The 25,057-nt window shown below is 45.6% G+C and overlaps 1 protein-coding gene across 1 annotated transcript in view; it reads left to right on the top strand.

Annotated features, from left to right (window-relative positions):
- NPR1 (natriuretic peptide receptor 1) overlaps positions 1-25,057 on the top strand; it is a 735,215-nt gene that overhangs the window by 455,754 nt on the left and 254,404 nt on the right. The gene's annotated exons all lie outside the window — the stretch shown is intronic.

Below are 25,057 nucleotides of genomic sequence, written 5' to 3'. Positions count from 1 at the left end.
CTGGATACGGGCATGGTGTAGAGGCAGAACGTAGTGTACGGGCAAGTCTAGAGGTGAGCAGAGCTTCCAATGATCTCAGTTGTGATGATGATGAATTCTAGGGGTCATTTTAAATCTGTTGGTTTTTAAGTTTTCAGTTTATAAGTCTGACCTAGAGGCATATTTTGCTGTCTCACCATCCTCATGCACCTAAATAATACATACTTCCATAGAAGAGCGTTGGGTCAGCCCTGTGCATTCATTAGTTTACTGAACTGTCATTGACTTTTTGCTTCTGCCCACCATAGTAAGGATCACTGGTACACGCAGCACGGTCCGCTTGCAGTCTGCCTAATAATTTCATGCGGCCCCTGGTAAACAGCAGCACCCTCCTCTTTCATTAAAATGTGCTGCTATTTTCCAGCGGGCTACATTTGAACTCCAATTTTAGATAGCTGTGCACAGGAGTGAATGTTGGGCATTCTCATTACCGCTGGCCCATCGCTCAGTGACGTCACATCACTTGTGGGAAAATAATTGCCTTCAAAAGGAAACTGCTGTGTTGTATACAGAGCGATTTGTACAGCACAGTCACTCCTGAGCCTCCCCTAGTTGCAGCCATGCCTCGCCTTGCCAGCAGTGTTATCAGATGCTCTCATGTGCCCCTCATCTGCAGCCAAAGGAACATACCCAAAAACCTGCATGCTTGTTTGAGGGCATATATTTGGGGTAGTGGGGCATTCGTAAAAAACGAGGTGGGGTGAGATGATTTGTGTAAGAAATTGAGTTATAAATTTGGGTGGGTGACCCCCTACCTCAAGGAATAATCACATTCCTGTCAGTGGGAACCCTTGAAGTCACTGAATTAACCTGCTCTACACCCTGTAACTATGGCACAGAGCAGACAAGCTTAATTTAGGGCAATGTGTAAAGCATTTTAACCAAACATGGCGCTGAAAAGCACAGAGCGCCAATGATAGTCTGTGGTCATGGTACACCAGGACTGAGGCAATGGTATGGCGTGGATTGGAGTGCGGTAGATTGGATTTGATTAGATTGGAGTGGATTGTATTGGTGTGGGGTGGGCTGGATCGGAGTGGGGTGGATTGGATGTTTTGGATTGGTGTGAGGCAGATTGTTTTGGATATGTGTGGGGCTGATTGAAGTGGGTTACACTGTTTTGGATTGGAGTGGGGCAGATTATTTTGGATTGGAGTGGGACAGATTGGAGTGAGGCAGATTGTTTTGGATTGGAGTGGGGCAGAATGTTTTGGATTGGAGTGGAATGGATTGGTTTGGATTGGAGTGGGGTAGATTATTTTGTATGGAAGTGGGGCAGATTGGTGTGGGGCAGATTATTTTGGATTGGAGTGGGGTGGATTGGATTGACTGGGGTGGATAGAGAAGGGAGTGGCATGAATTGGATTAGGGTGAGATGGATACGATTGGAGTGGGGTAGATTGGATTGGGATGGATTGGTTTGGTGTGAGGTGGGATGGACTGTGGTGGATTGGATGGGGTGAATTGGGATGGAGTGGGTGGATTGGTTTGGAGTGGGGCGGATTGGTGTGGGGAAGATTGGAGTGGAGCGGATTGGCATGGGGCAGATTAGAGTTAGGCAGATGGTTTTTTGATTGGAGTGGGGCAGATTGGAGTGGGCAGGTTGTTTTAGATTAGAGCGGGGCAAATTTGAGTGGGCAGACTGTTTTGGATTGGAGTGGGGCAGATCAGAGGGGGGTAGATTGGAGTGGGGCAGATTGAGAGGGCGGCAAATTGTTTTGGATTGGAGTGGGGCAGTTTGAAGTGGGATGGATTGGAGTGGAGCAGATTGCTTTGGATTGGAGTGGGGCTGATTGGAGTGGGGCAGACTGTTTTGGATTGGAGTGGGGCAGATTCTTTTAGATTGGAGTGGGGCAGATTGTTTTGCATTGTAGCAGACAGATTGTTTTGAATTGGAATAGGGCAGATTGGAGTGTGGAAGATTGGAGTGGGGCAGATTGTTTTGGATTGAAGTGGAGCAGATTTTTTGTGTGAGACGGAGTGGAGTAAATTGGGAGGATTGGAGGCGATTGGAGTAAGTGGTTTGGATTGGAGTGGGGTGGATTGGACTGACTGGGGCAGATTGGTGTGGGGTGGGGTGAGGTGGAGTGGATTGGCGTAAATTTGAGTGTGGCGGAGTGGAGTGGATTGGGGTGTACTGCACAATTATTTGTTAAAGCATCATTTCAGAAATTACACATAGGAAAGAAACAATGTCGCTTTTCAATAACATAACCCTCATTTTATGAGAACAGCGCCCACGATCAAAAACAAAAGAAAATATGAGTGCAAAGTGAGAAAAGTAGACTTGGCAAAATAAAAGAAAGTTAACTATAGAAAAGAAATCTTTGCAATTTTGTTTGCCCTGCTGGGCATGTTCTTGCCGATCACGTGACTTCTGTTTTCTAGGGCACTAAAAGTTAAAAAGAATAAAATAGTACCTCAATCACGCCGGGAGCATCGGTTGGGCACTGATTAAGTTAAATCAATCAGTGCTAGGTCCCCGCTCCACAGAGAGGAACAGAAATGATGTTAGGCCTGCCTTGACGAATTACGAATCTGTAAAGAAGAGTGCCGAGCCAACCAGCAAGTGGTAAGCAAAGGACGGACTCCAATCCCTTTTCTGTATACACGAGTGTTTTGCAAACAAGACGCATGGTCTACCCAAAATACTGACTTTAAAACAGCTCTCTGCCAGGCTCTATACTCACATTCTTAACTTTGGAGTCAAAAATACTGTTTTTCTCAACAATGGCTGTAAAAACGCTTAAGGTAACTAGCATTCCCTACGAGTATTGGCTTTTTAATTTTTTTTTATGTTTCTGTACTTTTAGCTTCATGCAACATATAATGACATTTGTAGTCAGGGGACAAGTCCTAAAAAAAAAAAAGTGGGGCGACTAACCAAGCTAGACAGTATGCAAGTAACATCATGGCGCCGGGCGTCACAGCACATGACATCTCATGTGGGCATCACAGGAAGTGACCTTACAAGAAGTGACATCAGATATTAAAACCACACACATATGTTCAGAAGGTCTAGCATGAGTACATTGAAGCGCATTGCAAGATTTAACAAATGAGATTTTGTGTCAGGGTTGTGCCAAAAAGTGGCACAACTCCGACGCAAAATCTGGGCCACAGCTATTGCATTTTGTTTTTTATTTGCCACAAAGAAAATGGCAACAAGGAGAAACATTGCAGTAGATCTGTTCTGCTTAGTTGGTTGCAAAGTCTGCATTTTAATATATCTTATGGGGTTAAGACACCTGCTGCCGAGATCTTTCTCTGCTCAGTTAATCTCAGGGAATAATGATAATGGTAAGATAGCTCTGGAGGTTAATGCATTTGCTGGAGACATCTGTGTTTTGTCTAGTCCCAATTTTGAATCAAAGTAGCATATACAGTGAATGTGTCACCTGCTAAGCACATCATGCAACATGCAGATGACAGATTATTATTTTATGTAGATTGGTAAGTGGGGTTACTGCTTTCAACAGATATCCTTTTGCTACTTGCACTTCATAAATTGCAATCCTTCTAATATAGCACAGTGAGCTGTGAAGGACGTGTGACTCCTACACCTTGTAACCGTCACTGTCTTATATAACACATCTTGTATACTGATTTACACACTTACATGATTTATTGTAAATAAAGAAACAAAACAGTGGTATTTAAATTCTTATTTGTGTAAATACTGGAACAGGCCAACACAGCTTACATTTTTACAGTGCATGTACATGTCTTATATACAGAGACTGAACAAAGTCAAGTGCATGCCTCTCTTAAGTACCTGTAAAGTGATATGATAAGCCGGGTGCCTTTGTTTCCACTTTGTTACATTTGAATCTATGTGTGAGGTACCAGACCTTACATTTGAATCTAAGTGTGAGGTACCATACCTTACATTTGAATCTAAGTGTGAGGTACCATACCTTACATTTGAACCTAAGTGTGAGGTACCAGACCTTACATTTGAATCTAAGTGTGAGGTACCAGACCTTACATTTGAATCTATGTGTGAGGTACCAGACCTTACATTTGAATCTATGTGTGAGGTACCAGACCTTACATTTGAATCTATGTGTGAGGTACCAGACCTTACATTTGAATCTATGTGTGAGGTACCAGACCTTACATTTGAATCTTTGTAGACCTTACATTTGAATCTAAGTGTGAGGTACCAGACCTCGCCCAACCTGGATACAGGAACAAAAGGAGACCTGATGCGCCTTTAACTTGAGCCTTTATCGTTGGCCCAGCTAGAGCTGACACTAACAACGCCCCCCTTGCCCCATGCACGTTGCTGCTGGGAATGGAAAGCACACAACGTGCAGACACTGCTGAACGTGCCCCAGTGTCTAAAAATTACAATGGGACAAGTTCAGTATATTTCACTGGGGCCCAGCTTCTTTGCAGGGTTGATGGTGTCTACCCTGTAGAAATAGTGGGTAGACACCTTCTACCCACGTATACCCTGACTTTTGCCCTGCTTGTAGTTCTTACTGTGAATAGTCACATCAATGTGTCTGGGTGAGTTCAGGGTTTCATGAAGTGACATGACTGAGAGCTCTGTAGTTGATGCTGAAGGCTGTGCGACCTTTCACAGTGCCTGTCAGTGGGTCATAAAGGTGTTTAAACTACACGCTCATCCAGTTCTTGGCCTCTCTGCAGAGCACTTAGAGCAAAGGTCCCAAATGTGCCAGTTGTAATTACCACTTTATGCGAAACTGTGCGAAGGAGATGCACAACTGCTGAAATACTGACACCGCCAGAGGAGCACACATTGCTGTATTTACAGCTGAAACGAGAGTGGGTGTGTCTGTGAATGTGTTATAGAGAGGGCATGGTGAAGGTGAAGTGATGCATGGTAGTACATGCAGAAGGACAGAGTTTCCTTATTGCTTCCAGACATGGACAGAACAACAAACATATGCCTAAAACAATACAGACCTAGTGGCTTCGCTAATCCAGATAAGATTAATCCGATAAATAAGTGACAACAACGATTTTGTTGCGAATAATTAGAATTGGAATGTTTCAATTCTGAAAGTACTTGACTATGAAGTAAACATCACTCAGATGGTTAATTGTCTCCCCTTAACCTTTCACACCACTGTTTTATGATACGCCCAAATATACTAATCATCCGGCTGTTTGTCTCACTGTCATCTACTTCCTCTATATCCCTGTCTTTTGACAATCAAACCCTTCGGCTTATTTTCATTCTTCCAGCCCTCTCTAGCTTTATATGCGAGACTGCAGTGTGTTGCAAATTAAACTGTGCAAGTTCTGTCCTGAGGCACACTGGAGGGCTGGAAGAATGAAAATAAATGACTGTAACTTCGCACTTATCCACCGAAGGGTTTGATTGTCCCAAAGTAGCACTACAGATACCAGAATCCTTTTGATTAAATTAAAATGCACCTGTTTAACCCACCAGAGGGCGTACATTGTAAATAAAAGTGCTCTTTGGAAGTGAACTGCGTTTGTTATCAGCTGCCTATGATTGAGGGGCCAGGGGGCTCCGAAACGCGTAAGGCCAAAAAGAATAGATGAAACTTGACAGTTCCCCTGAATCAATAATTCAGTTGAATTACCTGCGGTGGAGTGCGTCTTCGTGCACAGGACACTCTTTGGGAGATATATATATATATATATTACCTACTGGCGGTCACCAGTAGGTAGTTATAGTTAGGATCTATTTTCCATAGGAAATCCGCAACATTCTATTCCCAATAACCTTGGCGCCGGTTGACGAATCTTCGCGAAATTTTCAAAACTTTTGGCCAGCTCCGGTCCGCTCCTATCCTGAAAGTCTCAGGGTGATTCGTCAAGCGGGAGATGAGAAAAAAAAATATATATATATTGCATTCTGTGTTGTGAATCTAGAAGTGCACCTTTTTTCACACATGAATTTGGAGCTTTTAAACTAAACACAAATAACTTAATAGCTACCAATCTTTTGTACCTCATGCAAACAATCGACATGAGCACTTTAACATGGCAAAAGTTTCACGGAGATCAACAAACATACATGATTCGCCAACTAGCGGTGTGGGTAGTGGTAGTCTATGGCCCAGAATCAGCCAGGATACTGTGGCTCAACCCTGTAAGAACCCTGGAACTCCAGAGTCCACATTTTCCAAAATGTTTTGTTCTAAACGTATTTTCTTTAAGTTACATATAAAAATTGGAGAGCAACTAGAGGGAGGTTTATAACTCTGGGAGTTTGTGGGCAGGGCCAGTTTGAAGAGAGACAGAACAAAAACTGTGAAAGGCCACTGCGAATTTGCCAAAAGAGACTGGCCAATTAGGAAAACCTCGCTGAAAGGTAACTACGTCACTACGAGAACAATCCAAAGTGGCATGTTCATTCGAAGTCTGGAAGGACAAGCGAGCATAGCCAATAGGTCTCGCTTTTGGGACCTTATAAGTATTTAGTTATGCAGCACAATATCCTTGGTGCAACAACATCAACTGTTGCATAGCTAAACACTTATAAGGTCCCAAAAGCGAGACCTATTGGCTATACCAATGCACCCGCCAACCCCGGACCCTCTGTGCCCAGAGCCTCGACAGTGCTGTTTGAGTCTCCGGAGCTTGTCCACAGTAGCATGTACAGAAACTCGTTCTTATGCAAGAGATTTACGGACAATGCTTAACACAGTGATGGGATGGTTGAAATGGTTGCTAGTCTGAGAGCAGACTTTGGAGAGCTCAAGAGACTCCGTGTCGCGTCTCCTCTTAGAGCTGAGACATATTCGATTGGTCCTGGTTTACTTCTTGCGCAATTGTTTGGTGCAAGTTTTGATGGGTAATAAATACTAGGAGATCTTTCCACCCTCGCAGAAAAGTAGCCAGCATGTGGTTTGGGCCATCGTTCACAATTTATTGGTGTGTGCAAGCAATTGTGCAGAGGTTGGCAAAACACCGAATTAACCCCCAGAGGACGATTTAGAGAATTAACACTCACCACTAACATCTGTAGGGATCTCAAGGTTACAGTGGTAACTTTATCACTGTTAAATCGGATTATAGTAATATCCGTAGCTTCATATATATATATATGTGTGTGTGTATATAAAGACTAAGTCATTATTATGATTATGAACTAGATGAATATTGCATCACACAAGTGGAAGGACTGGCAAGGAGTGGTGAACCTGCTGTTTGTGTGATGAGGGATCCCAGTGCTGTCACTGGAGAGAAAACAAAATGCCATCTGTTTTGTTCAAGAGATTATCCCTCTGGAGATCTTTCTAAATGGAGCTTCTGTGCTGAGCCGTGACTAGAAAGTAAATTATGTGTTTTCTCCGATGCCCATCATCCCTTGGTTGATCAGGGAAATAAAAGCTGTAATGTCACATAACAACATTGACCAAAATGAAGTCTGATTTCTTCCAGTTGGACAAGAAGGTTATGGTAGTGGGATCCCCTGAAGATGTCTTTCCAGACTCCCTTCTGCTTCCTTTCGGGGGTGGTGTATCTGTTGGTTAAGCGGGGAGAAACTCCTCCATCCAGTTGACGCATGTTCTTCCTTCCGGGCTAAAGGCCAAAAAGAGCATTGGCCATTACCAGCTGATGTGGTCGATGCCGGCCCCTATTTGCCATCTTGGTGTATTCCCTGAAATTATTGTGGTCACACCCGGTAGACTTAATAAGCCCCAAAAGTGAACTATGACCTTTCCCGATAAATGGGAACCTGGCAGGTGTCTCTCACCTTTACCAGAGTTATTCTCTTGTAGGAAGGGGTAGCAGACAAACCAGTCAGAATATCTCTCATCTGCAGGAGAAAATGGAGCCTGAATCACGAACTCAGTACATACAGACCCACACACGGGTATTGGCATTTTGCAATAAACTAATGTTTATTTGGTGGTCTTTTCCTACAAATAATGTGGGTAAGCATTGTTGCCATAATTATTAATAATTCAGCAATCAAAATGTATATTAGGGTGAGTGCTACATACACCCCTATAATATTTCATAACACATTCGTAACCAACTAGACTAAACCATTTCTGTATTCTATTCACATCTTAAATAATTCAGAATATCTCATGTATAGTTATGTAAAGCCCCGCATCTTTATGTCTTGTGACCTGACGTCGGAGGCCTTCCTCGGAGTGGCCCTTTAGTACCAGACCCCCTGCCTTGCCTCATCCCAGTCACACGTACTTGTTATGCCTTTTTCATATGTGGTGGTCATTAGAGTGAGGAGGGACTTGCCTGCTCTCTTTGGTAGACAGGATGGTAAATAGTTACTCACTTCAGAAAGCACACGCAAGCTGCTGGTTTTGTATGTTCCTCTGATACAGAAACATGAAATGCCATGTACACTTGCTGAGCCGATCCCCATCTACTGCGAAATGTGAAAAGCAGAAGGGAATGCAAAATCTTCTGGCTTGTTAATGCAATCAGCAAAATATATGTGATAATAGAGCATGCAAAAACCCGAGAGGCTCACTTTAGTAATAAACTGGTCTGTTTTCGAGCCTGAAACTACTGTTGTGCTCCTCAGCACATTGAGTGCACGAATAGTAGCCATGTTGACATATAGAAAAATCGTGCTGTATGCAATGTAATCCACACATATAGTAACAAGCAACGCAAAGAAATTCTTCACCAGCGCAGCTTGTGTGAGAGAAAAATAGAGACTAGTTAAAACAATTGAAAAGGATCAGTAAGTGAATATATCCACATCATGCACATTCATTTTTCATGATGTATTGCTCAAAGTACACATTAAACATCAACAGGGTTAGACACCAGTCCGAACATTCACTTATTGAACCTTTTTACTTTTTTTCACTATTCTCTATTTTTCACTCACACTATCTGAACTAGGGAAGGATTTCTTTGCGTCACCTGTGTGAATTTGGAAGCCAGAGGGAATTTTACGAAAGGGTTTCTCAGCATGCATCACAGTTCAGCATGGCCAAAAATGTATTTATCTTGTAAGTAAGTATAACACTTCACGTTTACATTTACTTCGTATTTAGGATGCAGTAAATGTAAACGTGAAGTTTTACACTTCAGTTTTTTTTTTTTACTTACAAGGTCCCAAAGGCGAGACATATTGGCTATGCCAATGCTTGTCTAATGGGGGCGACCCGCTGGGATAAAGGGGCGAGGGAGACTGAGTTTGTGCTGGGATGAAGGGGCAAGGGAGACTAAGTTCGCAGAGGGAGGGAGGGACGTACTCGAGGCCTTTTCAGTGCCGCAGAAGTGCTGCGGGGCCCCTGCATTCCTTGGGCCATGTGTTTAGGGAGATTAGGAAAGTAGAGCGGTTAATGTATCCGAGGCAGAGTGGGAGCACAAGGGTGGCTGCGAATTTCCTGGGAGGAGGTCTGTGGTTTACCGTAGTCGACTTCGGATTCCGCAAAGTAACATTTCTCTGTTGGTCCAGTTTACAAATTTGGAAGCTAGAGCCTTGTTAACTTTTGTGGGCATAACTGAAACTGACATGGAAAGGTGGCCCACAGTGCTCGTTTCAATGGCGTGGAAAGCATCGATTTGGGTGCAAATTAATTATGGCAATCTGTTGGTTTTTCCTCCTGTAGGTGTTTGGCAGGTACTGTCTTACGCAAACTGCGCATCGAAAAAGTAAGATCAGGCAGATTTGACCCCATCATACCGGGAGGGAAACCAGGCAGATTACCACACTACCTCCGTTCGGGCTGAAAGTTAAAAGACGCGCTCTGTTGTGAGGGAGGGGGAGGGAGTGGAAGCGCAAGCAAAACAGAGGCAGAGCGAGGAGCACGCGCACGAGCACCATTTCCAGTGGCCGTTCAACTCCAGCAATGATGTATGATGAATGGCCAAGGAAGCATAACTTCGGCATCAAAAAACATATCATACAAATGCTGCTGGGACCTGTGCCAGATCTGCTTCAACTCCAGCACTGATCTTGCAGATCTCATTAGTTCAATACATGTGGATGGACAGCGAGGAGGGGTTTTTGTTTGTTTGTGGAAAGGGTGCAAAGTATACAACACACCTTCAACGAGTCAAAGCTGGTTACAGAGGCATATGCTGACCCATAGCGGGGATAAGCCATTCAAGTGTGTGGTTGGAGGTTGCAATGCAAGTTTTGCCTTTCAAGGGGGATTAGTACGACATGTACCAACTCACTTCAGTCAACAGAATTCCTCAAAGGTTTCAAGTCAACCAAAAGCTAAAGAAGAATCCCCTTCCAAAGCATCTATGAATAAAAGAAGAGAGTTAAAGAATAAAAGGAAACACACATTACCGGCAGCGCTGGGAACATCTCCATATTCTGCTGCTACATTACAACTCAAAGCAAGACCCCATGATTTCTTTGATGCACAAACGCTGGACGCTATTCGACATCGTGCCATCTGCTTTAACTTGTTACCTGTCTGCTCAAATTGAAAGTGTAGGAAATGGACACAGTGTTGTCTTTCAAGACGCGCTCTGGTGAGGGAGGGGGAGGGAATTGCAAGGCGGAGAGAGACATGCAAGGCTTAATGAGCCTTGACAGAAACCCACATGGCGGCTGCGCGCGTGCACGTGCACGCAAGCTTGAGGCCAGTGGTTGCACTTTGAAAACCCCCTTACTAAAAGTCGAGCATGCTGCGCATGCGCTGCTCTAGGCTCGACCTAAAAAGGCGACTTTTAGTTCTCCATTTTGTAAACTTCCTACAGTCTTTGAAACAGGCAGTGATATCACAGGAGGACAAGAAGCACTGTCTGCAGATCTAAAAATAAAGCTTTCAAAGTAAAATGTTGCATTTTTGGTGCCTTTCCCCAACACAATGGCCTTTCTACTTGTTACTGTAATGAATGGACAAATTGCATTTCCTCTCATCTGGTGGCACTTCCTGTGTCAGGAGTTAAAAGCAGTTAACAAAAGAGAAGAAATCCTCTGTTGGAAAATTATTTTAAAAAGTGTAAAATTAGAGATAAAAATAGTTATTAATTGGGAAATCTACCGGAAGTTAAAACATAAATAATCAATAAAAAATGTTTCCCTCTTTTGAGACATTCTATATGAATAGAAATGAGAGTGACAGAGGAATAATTCAAATGGGGTTGACCAGAAGAAATAGAGGATGTGCCACTATACCTTTTAAAACTACGATACACACCCAACTACCATGCCCATCACAGGCCAAAATACAAAAAAGTAAAGGTGGCATAGGATTCAAAATTCACACTGGTCTCTAACATTCACCAGTGAGCTGCAGTGGAAGTTTATGGCCAGCGAAATCTACTGTTGACCCTACAGAATTCTGAATGGAGGGCATTGCAGGGTTTCAGCCAGTTCTTCTTAATGTTTGTCGTATAAATGGAGTTATGTTTTAGAGGGTGTCTAGTCATTTTTTGACTACCTTTTCTGACTTTTTGTCGAACCTTTTTCAAGCATTCGCTCTGAGTGTGCCTTGGGTAGGTCCCCTCACAAACCTGTGGGTTTCAAACCCTGTTGAGCCTGTCACAGGCAGATGTCTGTGGTAGACCCCACCTGGTTTGCTTGTAGTTCCTGGAGCTGGACCATGACTCTAAAGCCTGACCTGACTGCCCTGAACCCCAAATCAGTCCGGGATTGGGTGTTGAAACTCCTGGTCGCTCTAAACTGAACAACTCCACACTTCTCCAGATTCCGGTCGCGTGGAAGGTCCCAGGCTCGCTCTCTAAATCATTCTGGTTGGTGGATGGGAAGGTCAAAATATTCATCGGGTAAGTCCCACAAACAGAAGAAGGTGAAGAAGCGTTCTTTGACTTTACCGCTCCTGTCTAACTCATCGGATGAGGCACGGAAACGATTTCACAAGTCTAGGCCTTGCTCCCACATTTCCTCTGCAGAATCTGAGTCTGGGTCCGCTCCGAATCTTCCTGAGTTCTCTGCAGCGCATTCGGGCCCCATGGGTTCAGACAGTGCCCCGAATGGATTTCTGCCGGCGGATTCACCCTCGGCACTAGTTGGGCCCTTGGATCTGTCCCTGGATCCAAACCGACTCTGGTTGTGAACCCACGACCTTCGCCGAATTTCGGTCCAGTGGCATCATTCCCGGGACTGTCAACTCCCTTCTCAGAACCAACCCAATAGACATTCCCTACTCAGACACTGAGACGGATCAATCTCATCCGACTCTGACTCTGGCACTGACCGGACCAAGACCTTCCGGATTTGAGGCAGTGCCTCCATTGTTTGACAGGCCTTGTGAGAAATATGCTTGGGGTGGATCTGACGATCCTTATGGTTATCCTGACTTCCTTGAAGAACGTTTGCAGAGGATAATGGATGCCAGTGGTCTGGACTCATCACCAGACACTGGGCTGGTCCCTCCTCCTTGTGTGCCTACGAAGGAAGGTTCTTCCTATGCCATGGTGGTGTCGAGAGTGGCAGAGGTCCTGGACCTTATACTACCCTCAGTGAAGGTCTAGACCGATGACAGGTGGTTGAACCCAAGGTGTCCCACAAGAACCTCTCCTCCACTTTAATGAAGCCCTCACTGTTGTCCTGCTCGAGCCTGGGCCAAGCCCTGCACAGGCCCCCTCCTGTGCACAGGACGATTGCCCATCGCCAAAGGCCCCCTCCTGAGGATCCAGCTTCCCTAACCCAGTACTCCACCCCAGAGAGCCCGGTCCTTCAGGCCTCCACATCCAAGTTTAATCCAGGCTTGCTCCCTACCACACCACCGGATAGGAAATCCAAGATGCTGGACACCTTTGGCAAGAGGATTTTCTCTTTCACCAGTTTGCACTGCGGTAGGTGAACACTGTGTTCCTCTTGGGCTGGTGTACCCACACAGTATGGGCCACACTATGCAAGTGCTGCCCATGGTCTCGGAGAAGGCCCAAACCAATCTGCCCCAAGCTATTGCCGATGGCAGGGACGCTGCACAGTTATGCAGCGGACTGGACAGTACAGACTCACGAGGTAGAGTGATTACTTTGTTGCCAGGCCTGACAGGTCAACTGGTTTCTTAGGGGATTTCTTATGGACATGCCCTTCAGCAGCACTCGCCTGTTCGGCGATAAGGCAGATTCAGTGCTCCAAAGAATTTAGCAAAACCAAAGGGGATGATGGGCGGAGTGTTGAACATTGCAAGCACTCACCCCCAGTCAACTGATCTGGGTTTAATCCATCATCATTATTTAGCTCACTCCGCCACCCCAGTGCAGACATGGCCATATGCAAATCAGTCTGACCCTGTGCCTCATGGGAACAGTCCAGCCCGAACTGCCAAGCCATATCTTCCCTGGACCGGAAACAAGAATCCTGGGACCGGTTTCTGGCTAATCAGCCGTTATCAGCCAGGCTAGCTTGAATCCAGTGGCAAAGTGAGCAAGGGACCCACGTTTGGGCATACCCTACCAACTTAGGGCGAACAAAGCAAAACCAAAGGGGACGATGGAGGGAGTGTTGAACATTGCAAGCACTCACCCCCAGTCAACTGATCTGGGTTTCATCCATCATCATTCTGGGGTGAATGTAAGACATTGTTCTGCATTCTGTCCATCAACTGTTGTTTTTTTCACCCCGAGTGGGACAGGTATGCCCAGACGTGGGTCCTGTGCTCTCCATGCCACTGGAATCAAGCTACCCTGGCTGAAGAGGAGTGAAACCCCGAAACCGGTCCTAGGATGCTTGTTTCCAGTCCAGGGAGGACCTGGCTTGGCAGTTCGGGCTGGACTGTTCCCATGAGGCACAGGGTCAAGACTGATTTGCATATGGCTGTGTTCAAACTGGAACGGCATGGTGAGCAAAAAAACTATGGATTTAGGCCCAGATCTCTGTACTGTTAATGTTAATGTTAGTTATGCTTATAGAGCGCAAACTGATACCCGAAGGCGTCCTGGCGCTATGAGAAGACCTACTGTGAGCTGGAAGGGTGAGAGCAGAGACATCTAATTAGTTAGAGAAAAGCCATGTTTTTAACGCCTTTCTAAAAGACAAAAGGTTTGGTATGTTTCTAAGGGTTAATAGTAGAGCATTCCATGACTTAGTCGCATTGACCGGAAAGCTCCTGCCGCCCCAGTTGGCTTTTTTTACCCGAGGGACGTTAATGAATTTTCGGTCGGCTGACCGTAATGCTCTCTTTGGCAGATACCAGTTAAAATGACCTTTTAGAAAGTCTGGTCCGATACCATGAAGGGCTTTAAAGACTAAACATAGGGACTTAAATTGAGTACGTTTACTGACGGTGAGCCAGTGAAGTTGTTTTATTTTAGCTGAGATAGACTTGTATTTAGGTGTAGCTGTTATAAGTCTGGCTGCAGCATTCTGCAGCATCTGTAGTTTGTTCATTGACCCTTTGTGGATCGTAAGATATAGACTATTACAATAGTCTAGTCTAGACATTATAAGGGCCGAGACTACAGTTTGTTGTGCTCCCTTCGGCAGAAGGGGCATTATTTTTTTGCAGGATTTAAGGATGACGGAAGTGGAGGAGGCAACATGGTTAACTTGGTCCCTAAAACTCAGTTTATCGTCAATCAAGACCCCTAAATTCTTGACCTTCTTAATTGGCGTGGGTAGTGATCCCATCTCTTCTGGCCAGCAACTAGGGGTCCAGAAAGTGGGGTTGTTTCCAAAAAGCACTACCTCCGTTTTACCGGAATTAAGCTTCAAACTATTCTGGGCCATCCAGACTCCCACAGCTTTCATACAATCCTGCAGCCTTATCGCAGTTTCCTGTATGTCCTCTGGTAATAATGTCACCACAATTTGGGTGTCATCAGCGTAAGACATTAAGGTAAACCCAAAGCTCTGGGGTGAATGTAAGACATTGTTCTGCATTCTGTCTATCAACTCTTGTTTTTCCAAAGAATTTAGGGCATCACTGGGTTGTTGGGACTAAACATGGCCCCAGGCCAGCATCGCTCTGCCTTCTGCTCTTTCTGTGGCTACGCTACAGTACAGGCTACCAGCGGTGTCCATTTGCACCCAGAGACCACAGGCTCCCCAGTCGTTTTGTGGCCACAGACATGGCTCCCACAAGACTCATGGGACCCAAGGTCAGAGGTCTTCCTAGTCCATCACCCCCCACACGCAGCCTCCAGACCTCTTTAATATGCCCTCGCAACATCACAAGCAACCGTTTGGCAATAGGAACAGGCACCATTTGCCTAACGGCAAGCCATAGCTTTTAACAAGGTAGTGCTCCAAATTGTTCTGTGGTGTTATGCCCATGTCACCGTCCTTAGATTGGCTGATGGAGGACCATTGCTCCCTGCTATTTCAGGAAGTGCAGGCTGTTTTGGCTAAAGGAGCCATCAAGAGGGTGCCAACATCAATAGTAGGCTGTGGGTGCAATTCCAACTACTTCCTGGTGCCAAAGAAGTATAGAGGCCTCTGTCCTATACTCGACCTGTGCCCACTCAAGGGCCCTGTGCTTTCCTAAAAGGATCTTTCAGGCATCTCGATTTTTTGCAGTTGCCAGATCAGCCCTTCTTGTTCAAGTCATATGTTGTGACTCTTTTCCTGAAGGGCTTCAACATATGTTTCCCCCAAACCATTTGTTATGGCCCAGTGGGACCTTAATTTGGTTTTATCCTTCTTAATGTGTTCGCCATTTGACCCATGCATAGCTGCCGTCTAAGACCTCAGATGATCAAGACAGTCTTCTTGGTGGCTACTACATCGACCAGGAGGGTCAGCGAGCTGGAGGCTCCTTACACCAACTTCTTGCCTGACAAGATTACTCTCCGAATCCATGCCCCTTTTCTCCCAAAGATGGTGACACCTCACATCAGCCAGAGCATCACACTGCCAACCTTCTTTGTTCTATCTTACTCCTCCAAGGACTAAGAGAGAATCCATCGCTTTTACCCAAAAAGAGTATTTTGGTTCTACATTGATCATGCCAGAAAACTCCAGGTGAACAATCAGCTCTTTGTGGGGTTAACTTGAGCGAAGAAGGGTAAAGCAGTTCAGAAACATACCATCTCCAGATATATTGTTCCCTGCATTAAGATCTGCTATGCACACGCCAAGAAGCAGTCTCCTGAAAGCATACCGGCTCATTCTATCAGAGTCAAAGCTGCAACCACTGCATTCGCTCACGGGGTTCCCGTTCTGGACATCAGTCAGGCTGCTACGTGGCCCTCCCTGCACACGTTTATTAAACACTACTGCCTTGACACGTCCGTCACGATGGGCACTTTGCCCGTTTGGTCTTCCAGGACTTTTTGGTCCAAACCAATTCACATACCCACCACCTGGTAGGTATTGCTTTAGTATGTATTCTAAGGTAAGGAATCTACAGCTAGAAGGCATAGCATCTATTATCACGCATGGCAAAACTACGCGTGGCTTAACAATGCAGTCAGTACCACGACTGTGTCGTCACCGCGAGTTCCATTACAATGCAAGTCATTACGCCAACTTGCTTTAGGGAAGTGCTGGACTTTGGAATAGTTTAGATTACTATTCCAACTCCAGTCAGTGTATCAGTAGGGAAGGTGTTGGACCTAAAATCCAACACCTCATTCCCTGAAGCAAGTAGTTGTAATGAGTTGTGTTGTAATGGAACTTTTGGTAACATCACAGTCATGGTACTGACTGCGTTGTAAAAGCACTACGATGTAATGCCTAGTTGTAATCGATGTTTCCCGCTAGAAATCTGTATCAGATGAACAACTTACTTACCTTTGGTAACAACTTACCTGGTAGAGACTCTATCTAACTGCAGAATCCTCAGCGATCCTCCCAGTTCTGCGAATCAGTTCTTCTGGCCAAAAAGTTTCTTGTAGGCCCTTAGTATCTGCATACTGGTGGATCAGCCTTCTGATGTGCCTCTGTGCTTCTGGCGCAGAAATAGTAACAAAAACAAACTGATGTCAGCGAGCTGGGGTGGCGCCTATATAGGCAATGGTGCATGTAGCACGTAATATCCGGTGCAGACAACGCCTACAATGTCAACGTGGAGCCAATCAGCACCACCTTCATTCGCGCAGTGGTACTGCACAAGATTTTCTGGATCCAGTCTGTCGCCAGGGGAATATTCTGAGGAATCTTCGGCCAGATAGTCTCTACCAGGTAAGGCGTTACTGAAGGTAATTAACTTGTTAATTAGCAATATAGGCTCTTTGGATCCCAAGAATATTCAAATCATGAGTCAGTAGAGCATTTCCAATGTGTCAGCTGTGTCTTACCAAGGTATTCACAATACAGGTTCATTGGGTCCCAATATTATCCAAATCGTATGTCAACAGTGCATTCCAAATATGTCAGCTGTGTATTCCCAGGGTATTCCCAATATAGGCTTGTTGTGTCTCCTCGGTGTACAAATTGTGCGCCACTAGTGCATTCTCAATATGGCAGCTGCGTAGTCCGAAGACTGTGCCAGTATAGGCTCATTGGATCCCAGAGAATCCAAATTATGTGTGAGCCGTGCATTCCCAAAGTGTCAGCTATGAATTCCCAAAGTATTTGCAGTATAGGGTTCCCAGGTTATCCAAATCGTATCATCAGTGTATCACTTGTGGGTCCCAAGCAATCCAAAGCTTGTCCATGTTGTACCCCTAGTCCATCTAAACTGTGTCCCCATGAGCTCCCTTATATGTCCTTCTATACCTACTGTACACAGTGAGGTCAGTTTATCCTGAGCATGTTCCCAGTGTATCTTTTATTTACCCTGAATGGCTTCTTTAGTCTATCCCTGGCTTATTTTCCATGTGGATCCAGTGTGTCCACAGTGTCCTTCCTGTATCACTAGTGTATCGCCCCTCAGTCTATGGCCAGTGCATCCCTTGGCGTACCCAAAGCTTGCCCACGGTTCCTTCCCATTGTAGCCTCCATGTTTTCCTTGTTTGCCCTAAGGGTTGTTCCACACTCGCTGCTAAGAGGTCCTATTGAAGTGTTCTGTACGTACCCTAAAAGACCAGTGCTTAACTTTCAGCCTCAAAATGCTGGAGCCTCTAGGCCTAGACAAGTGCTGTGACTGACAGCGTTAATGATCTTGAACCATCAAAGTTATAAGTCTAGATTCACTTGGGAAGTCAAGCAAACCCCAGTATGACCCGTAACTCCTCAGTCCAATTAACCTATAAAATACCATTCCGGTAGGATGAGATGCTGTAGCAATTACAAGCTGTCCATGTGTTCGCTAGCATTCGGCTGAGATCCTCATGTGAAGCTGAATTTTAATCTGTGTGGTATTGTGCAGTTGTGGGTAGAAACATGTTGGTTAGTATGAGACGGGTCTGAGCTATTGTTCTCTAGTTACCTGCCCGGTATTGTATTTTTAGGTATACCTGGCGTCCTCACTAACAAAGGTGATAGTTGAGGAACTCTAAGGTATTTTTAGATTTTTTTGGATCCAGTGTTTGTCCAGTAGTTTTACTCAAGAATTCCCTCCTTCCGCCAAGTCTTCGAGGAGGTTGAGTCCACCCTGGTGATACCATCCTACGAGGGTGGGGAGAGGATGTCGATGAAAAAGCATGACACTATTATGTGTGTGAGGCATCCTCTTCCATAAAGGATGGCTTTCCAATTGGACCTGACAGAAATCCTATTATGTCAGTTGGACAGAAGTGATGCACACCTCCCTGTAGCGTAGGAATTTGTGTTCCTTGTGACCTTCTGCTTTTTTGTACTTTGGTGAGCCACCATACCTTTGTATGTTGTGCTTGGTATTGTGCAGTTAAACAGAAACCAAAACTTCAGCTGCTCCTCATCTTTCTGCCTCCATCCCTCCAACAGCAGTTTTTCACCCTCTTCTAAGTTTAACACCTTTCCTTCCAGAACCTTCTGATGTGTCTCTCAGTGTTGCACCCTCTCTGGGTTCATGGTATGTTCTAGGATTTACCCTCTGCTTCACGTTCTTCAAACTGTCACTCTTTGCCTCAATGTTCCAATCTTCCTGCTCACTGTATTCAGCTTCCCGATTGGGCAAATCTTGCATTCCGATCTCTGACTGGCCGGTTCTTCCACAGGCAAACAACAGCACATCGGTTCCAGGCTGGACATTTCTCCCGCAAGAATTTGATCGAAGTCCCATCTTCGACTGGCCGGCGGCTACTGTATGAGCCTGCCATCTCTACTCAATGCTGCTCCACATCCATTCTACAGTGTGTTGGAAATCTCCCATGGGTCATCTTTTGTCTTCGCATGCCTTTTCCTGTACGTGTCTTGGAGGTTCGATGTTTTGGTGGCCTTCATCCTGCTGTTTCTGATACTACCTGTTTGGCTCCATTCTCCAGACCTCCTGCATACCTACTGTCTCTCTGTGTGGAGTTACCGGTTCCCAGTGGACTGTGTACAGACATTATTCGCAGTCCTGGCTCCATCCATGCCTGTTAATGATGGGCATCCTGGCTGTTCCTGGTGTCAAATCACCTTTGGACTCTGCCTACTTACTCTTGTGTGCTATTACGTGGGTTCTGTATCTGTAACCAGCTCATCTTTCCCACTGCCTTGCTCGGCTCTTGCCCTTGGCCTGCCCCCTATTCCTCCCTGACTTCATCCAATGCTTTGACTTCTGTTGTATTTATAACGTCATTCCCCCGCCTTGCCATTTTCTCTAACTCACTTAGTTTCAAAACCATCTCAATGCCCCCATGTCCATCCCCAGTCCTACACGGTCTCTTTTCTCACACCCCATAGATCTGGAGGTGCTTCCTAGTTCTCAACACAGCTCTCCGATTCGCTTTAGTTTCTTTCAGTGCTCCTTTGTGTGTTGCATCCATTTATATATCTTCCTCTTTGCCATCCTCTCCAATTCTCCATTAAAGTATATCCTTCCTTTTCCCTCCATCTCATACTCTATATTTCTCCATCATCCTTCCCATGAAATCCCCCCTAAAGAGTTACAAGACCCTTGTAATGCTAATAGACTACAAACCCTTGGATCATCGTGCCCAACCCACCACCGTAGTGCAGAAACCATTGCGGTACTAGGGCCCAGTGGTTCATGCTGTGGAACAGCAACCATAGCACGCTAATGTTCTATGACCCCCTGAGTTATGATGTGAGTGCAGGAGACCTCACAATACTGATGTGCCAGGACTCTTATGATCATTGTGTTCAACCCCCTGTCTGCATGTACATTCTAGGAATGTCTGGATCTCTAGGCCCAACCACTGCTGCACTGCTGTACTAATGCACTATGACCCCCCAGAGTGTTCATGACCAGCCTGCCACTGCGATGCAGGAACCATGACCATGCTCATGTGCCAGTACCTTGGCTCATCGTGTACAGCCCCCTGCTTTTATGCGGGAATGTGAGGTGTCCTTGCAGTGCAGCAGAAGTGAAGTAGCAGAAGACCTCCTGTCATGTCCTTTAGGCTAGTCCTGTCATGTGTGCCCCCTTTATACATACATTGTCCCATCCACACAACAATAATGGTTCTGAATGGTGATCTTTTACCTAGTAGTTTGGTTTGTCTTTTCGAGACTAGGCCCATCTATTATGCATGAGGCTTCTTAGTACTTTATCATAATCCCTGTACCTGACATACATAAACAAGCCTTCAGGCACTGCATAATTATTCTGTATAAGGGTCACCACTTTTTTCCATCCTTGGCCAACAGGCCAGCTGTGCATGATCGCATTGTTTTGAAAACCTTTATGATTGTTTGCAAAACATATCGATTCTAGAAGAAACCCTGGAGTGACCACCCTAGTATATAAGACCCTTTCCCCCCCTACGAATTAGAGGAGAATTCCTTCCACGCTGACATGCGGTCCTGCATGCTGAATCTTCGACATGCATCGGTCTGACATCTCTCGCCGACGGGGTCCTTCATTCTCTACCATTAGGTGTGTGGGGGGGGGGGGGGGGTTGGTCCTTCCCTAGGGTATTCTTGGCTACATATACACATATACATGCTTCAACTACATATCTAGGCTAGGTACATTTAGGCAAGTTAGGTAGGATGCGCATTGTAGGAGTACTCAAATGCTACTGTTTCATCTGAAACGCATATGTTCATCTTTTTAGCAATATGGTAGAAATGTATCTACTGTTTACTATATTGGTACTTGTAATCTCTTTCGTATGCTTCTGTCTCCTCATTGTTTCAGCCAAGATGTTTTACACAAGACTGACACTGGACCAATAAATACTTATTGAAAACGTCCCAATCGTCATTCTGTGTATTTTCTGAGAATTAGTAAGCACGAGTGACTGTGAAAAGTACTGTACTGTTTTCCACGATCCCTGAGGAATCAGGGTTGTCATGTTCAGTGGTTGCCAGAAAATACCTACACCACTGTAGGATACAGGGGGGTGGTAGTGGCACTGTAGAGCTAGCTGGTCTAACGGCTGACATATCCTGTGGGGTTGTCCGGAGTCTGTTTGGACACCAAGCCCTCAGTTTAGGTCATCCAAAACGCGCAGGTCCTGGGACTTCCTAGAAACTACACGACACTCGAGTTGCGTAGCTAGACTTTGTGCCGCCCGTGGGGGGTTAGGGGGAGGGCACCGCCCCCCAAAACTCGTGCTGCACCACTGCAGACCTCAAAAGCCTCATTTTCACACCGAGGTGCTGTTCGGAGTAGGAGAAGCTAGTTTGGGGGTACAGAAATTAGTAATCACAATTGCAACTCAGGGAACATACCGAAGTGCCAAATACTGCTGTCTGTAAGAAGAAAATATTTTCTTTAGGTAAAATATTGTTAATAGAAAAATGGATTAGCATGTCGGAAATATTCCTTTATCTTTTTCACAGTTTACACTAGAGGAAATAGGAGCCAAGGGTAAACCTAGAGTGGACATGTTACATCTACTAGAAAGGAACGTGGTTGACAAACATGACTGAGGGGGTCATATATGGTTTGGTTGAATCCCGCTCCACCATTGGCGAGATCCCAGTTGGCCAAACCGGAGTTTCTCTCACCCTATTAAGAGGAAAGCTACAGTCAGCTTCACCATAGGAAACCCTTTACCTGGAGGCTTGCCCGCACCAGGCCTGCCCACATTGATTCTTGGTGCCTGGGACCAACATGCGAAGCACTCTCTGCTTGCGAAGGAAATTACGAAAATGCCCCTGATGCACAAGGATAGAACCCACTTCAGAAACAGACCGCCATTTTGGGGTTTACTTCTGAAAAGAATGCTAAACAGACGGCAACAAAACGGCTGCCCACCCAGCATTTATATTTGGCGAATGTGCATCTGCAGCCCGCATGACTGCACTTTCATTAAAAAAAGTCTCACCAGGAAGGTGTTGATCTCTTTATCACAGCGGCTTTCTGCTGGGAGTTGTAAGTGAGAGACTCCACTGGGCTAGCGAGCCAACTTCTAGCATCTAATTTAAGCCTGAAGTCCCAGTGTGGGACTTTTAGATGAACCAAGACTACAGGGATGACCGTGAGTGAGATCCGCAACAGACCGGAAGTTGGGCTTAGCGTGTTACGTTGAGTCTTTGTTGTTGGTAAAGAAGAAACTAGATTCAAGTGGGTGCTAGTCTGCAGGCAGAGATTAAACGGGGCTCCACGACCTCAGGCCGCTCCAGTGAAATTAATTTGAAAAAGGTGAAACTCTCCAGCTGCCTTTTGAAGTCAGTAATCAAGCTAGTCGTGTTGAATCAAGATGTGCCACTTTTAGAAGATTTGTTCTTCAACAGTAAAGTGCAAACAGGTCCAGTAGCAGTTGTCCAAGGAGTGAAGCCGAACGGCAGTCCCTGTACCCACATTCTTCAGGTAGCACTTGGTTTGCAATAACACGTGGTCTGCGGGTTCTGTGGAAGAGATGGATGATGCTGCTCCGCCTGCTTCTCCAGAGAGTGCTCAAGAAACGTGTGGTCTTTTCGGCCTCATTTCTTCACTTCATACTGAAGTTTTCAGTCATCAGTTTTGCAACCTCGGTTCTCACGAGAAATAATCAAGTTTCCCAAGGTTAGCTCCAGCTGGGTAGGGCCCAGAAATGGTTGTATGATGGAACCACGAATTGCCTAACCACGCATGCCTTAACAACGTGGTCTTAATAAGGACCTCGTCTTTACCACGCATGCCTTCACAACAAATTTAGTTACAATGGCATAATTGGTCAAATCATATGCGTGGTTAAGATTATGTCTTAACACCCGCCCTGAGTCCTAAAACCCAGTCACCTGCCCTGAGTTCTACCCCGACCCCATCCCTAAAAATAGCCCAACCCCCTGCCCTAACTCCTCAAAGCGGACCCAGCCCTAAAAACAAATCCCACCCCTGCACTAAAAACACCCCAGCCTTCCTGTGCCCTGAAGACCCACACAGAGCCCTAACCCCCCCCACCCTGAGCCCTAAACTACCCCTGACCCACCCACCAGCCCAGAAAACTACCCCGACTCACCCCAGCCCACAAGACTACAGTCAACCCTCCATCCCCCCACCCCAGCAAACAGCACCCCGCCCAAAACCCTAAAACCTTGACACCATATTTAAAAAACATCCCAGCCCCCCGCCCTGAGCCCTAAACTACCCCCGACCCAGCCCACAAAACTACCCTGGCCCCCCAGCCCCCACCCTAAAAACAAAGCCCAAACACCTACCCCGATCAACCCCAACCCACAAAACTACCACAATCTACCCTCCAGCCCAAAACACTACCCGACCCACCCCAGCCCACAAAACTACCCCCAGCCCCCCACCCTAAAACCAAAGCGTACCCACCATCTCACTTCCGACCCTCCGCCCAAATCTCTTACTCACCAGCTTACTTCCGACCCGCAGACTGCAGACTAGAGTGCTAACTACCACAGACGTCAGAAACACCCATATGCGTGGTAAAGGCATATGCGTGGTTTAGACGTCTGTGGTTACGCCAGCGGTGTTCAGCCACTCGTTGTACTGACTGCATGGTTTAGGCTGTTTCCCCCCAGAAATGTGTCCCTTTAGACAGAGTGAGGTGAAAGTGTCATATGCTGGGCTCTGCTGAGCAGTTCTATTTTTTAACACCCAAATACCAAACCCATCCAGGAGCTTCTTGTAGGTACCAGGCAGAGCAGCCAGCCTCGACCCTGGGTGTTCACAGCAGTAGTGGAGGCTGTCTCTCTCAGCCCTGGCACACAGGCTTCTGGTGAGCAGGCAATCAGGCAGGCAAAGTGGCTCCAAGATCAAGGCCTCTCATGTGTGTGGAAAGTATTTGTGGGATAAGATTTTATCTCATGCTGGGATGTAACCTATTGTGCTCTTCTTCTGCAAGACAGTGATCCCTCAGAGGTACATCATTTAGTGCCCTGTGCAGAATGTAATCATCTCTTGGCACTTTATAGGAAATCCTGACTAACATTGGTGCACAGTTCATACCCTAGTGACTGGTGGCATGCAACCAGTTTACTTCCAAGTTTTTCCGCTTGAATGGAGAATAACATGAATATTTTGGTGCTTACTGCACCAGAATACCCTTATCCCAGTGGTTACCAAGCCTTTTTTCCAAATAAACATTGACACGTGTGACCTACTGCCATTCATCACAAAACTCATAAAATTCGATATGTGGGGTAGCAGGAGTTTATTGACTAACTCATAATCTAGGGGCATTTGTAGATACTAAATATTCAAGATGGCTGCCATGTGTCTCCCCTGAATAGGTGTTCCTTTTGGCCTAACTGAAGAGTTGGAATTGTTAAAGGTCTGTTGGCATAAGAGGGGAGGGGGGAAGATTCTGGGGGCATCAGACCTCTGTGGAGGATCTTTGCCTTGCCTAGTGAAGTTTCATCAGCTGACCCTATCTTCATGAGATGTTCAACTTATTTTAGTTATCTTTACCCACGAGAAGTAATTGTCTTTGGAATGGACCCAAAGGTCTTGGCTAGTGGGAGACTCTACTCAGAAATAGCAAAAACAGTTTTATGTGTATATTCTTTAGCCAGGCTGTCAAATACAAAAAGAGAAACTAAATGATAAAAAGGTTCATTTTATAAATTAAATTATGAGAATTGATTTTTCGAGAAAGAAATTTGAAAACCTCCAAATATAATTATTCATCTTACATACAAATCCACATTTGGGAGGAGATGAGGCCTTGGGGATAATTCTGCTGACTTTGGCACATGGGGAATCAGGCTAAATTCCCGCCATTGACTCATCTTCCTCTGATTCTGGAAATCACTTAATCTCCCTGTTTCTACAAAAAG

The sequence above is a fragment of the Triturus cristatus genome, chromosome 12, assembly GCF_964204655.1.
Source record: "Triturus cristatus chromosome 12, aTriCri1.1, whole genome shotgun sequence".
In the NCBI taxonomy this organism is placed as follows: Eukaryota; Metazoa; Chordata; class Amphibia; order Caudata; family Salamandridae; genus Triturus; species Triturus cristatus.
The sequence above is the reverse complement of the archived record's forward strand: the minus strand, read 5'-3'. Positions and strand labels throughout refer to the sequence as shown.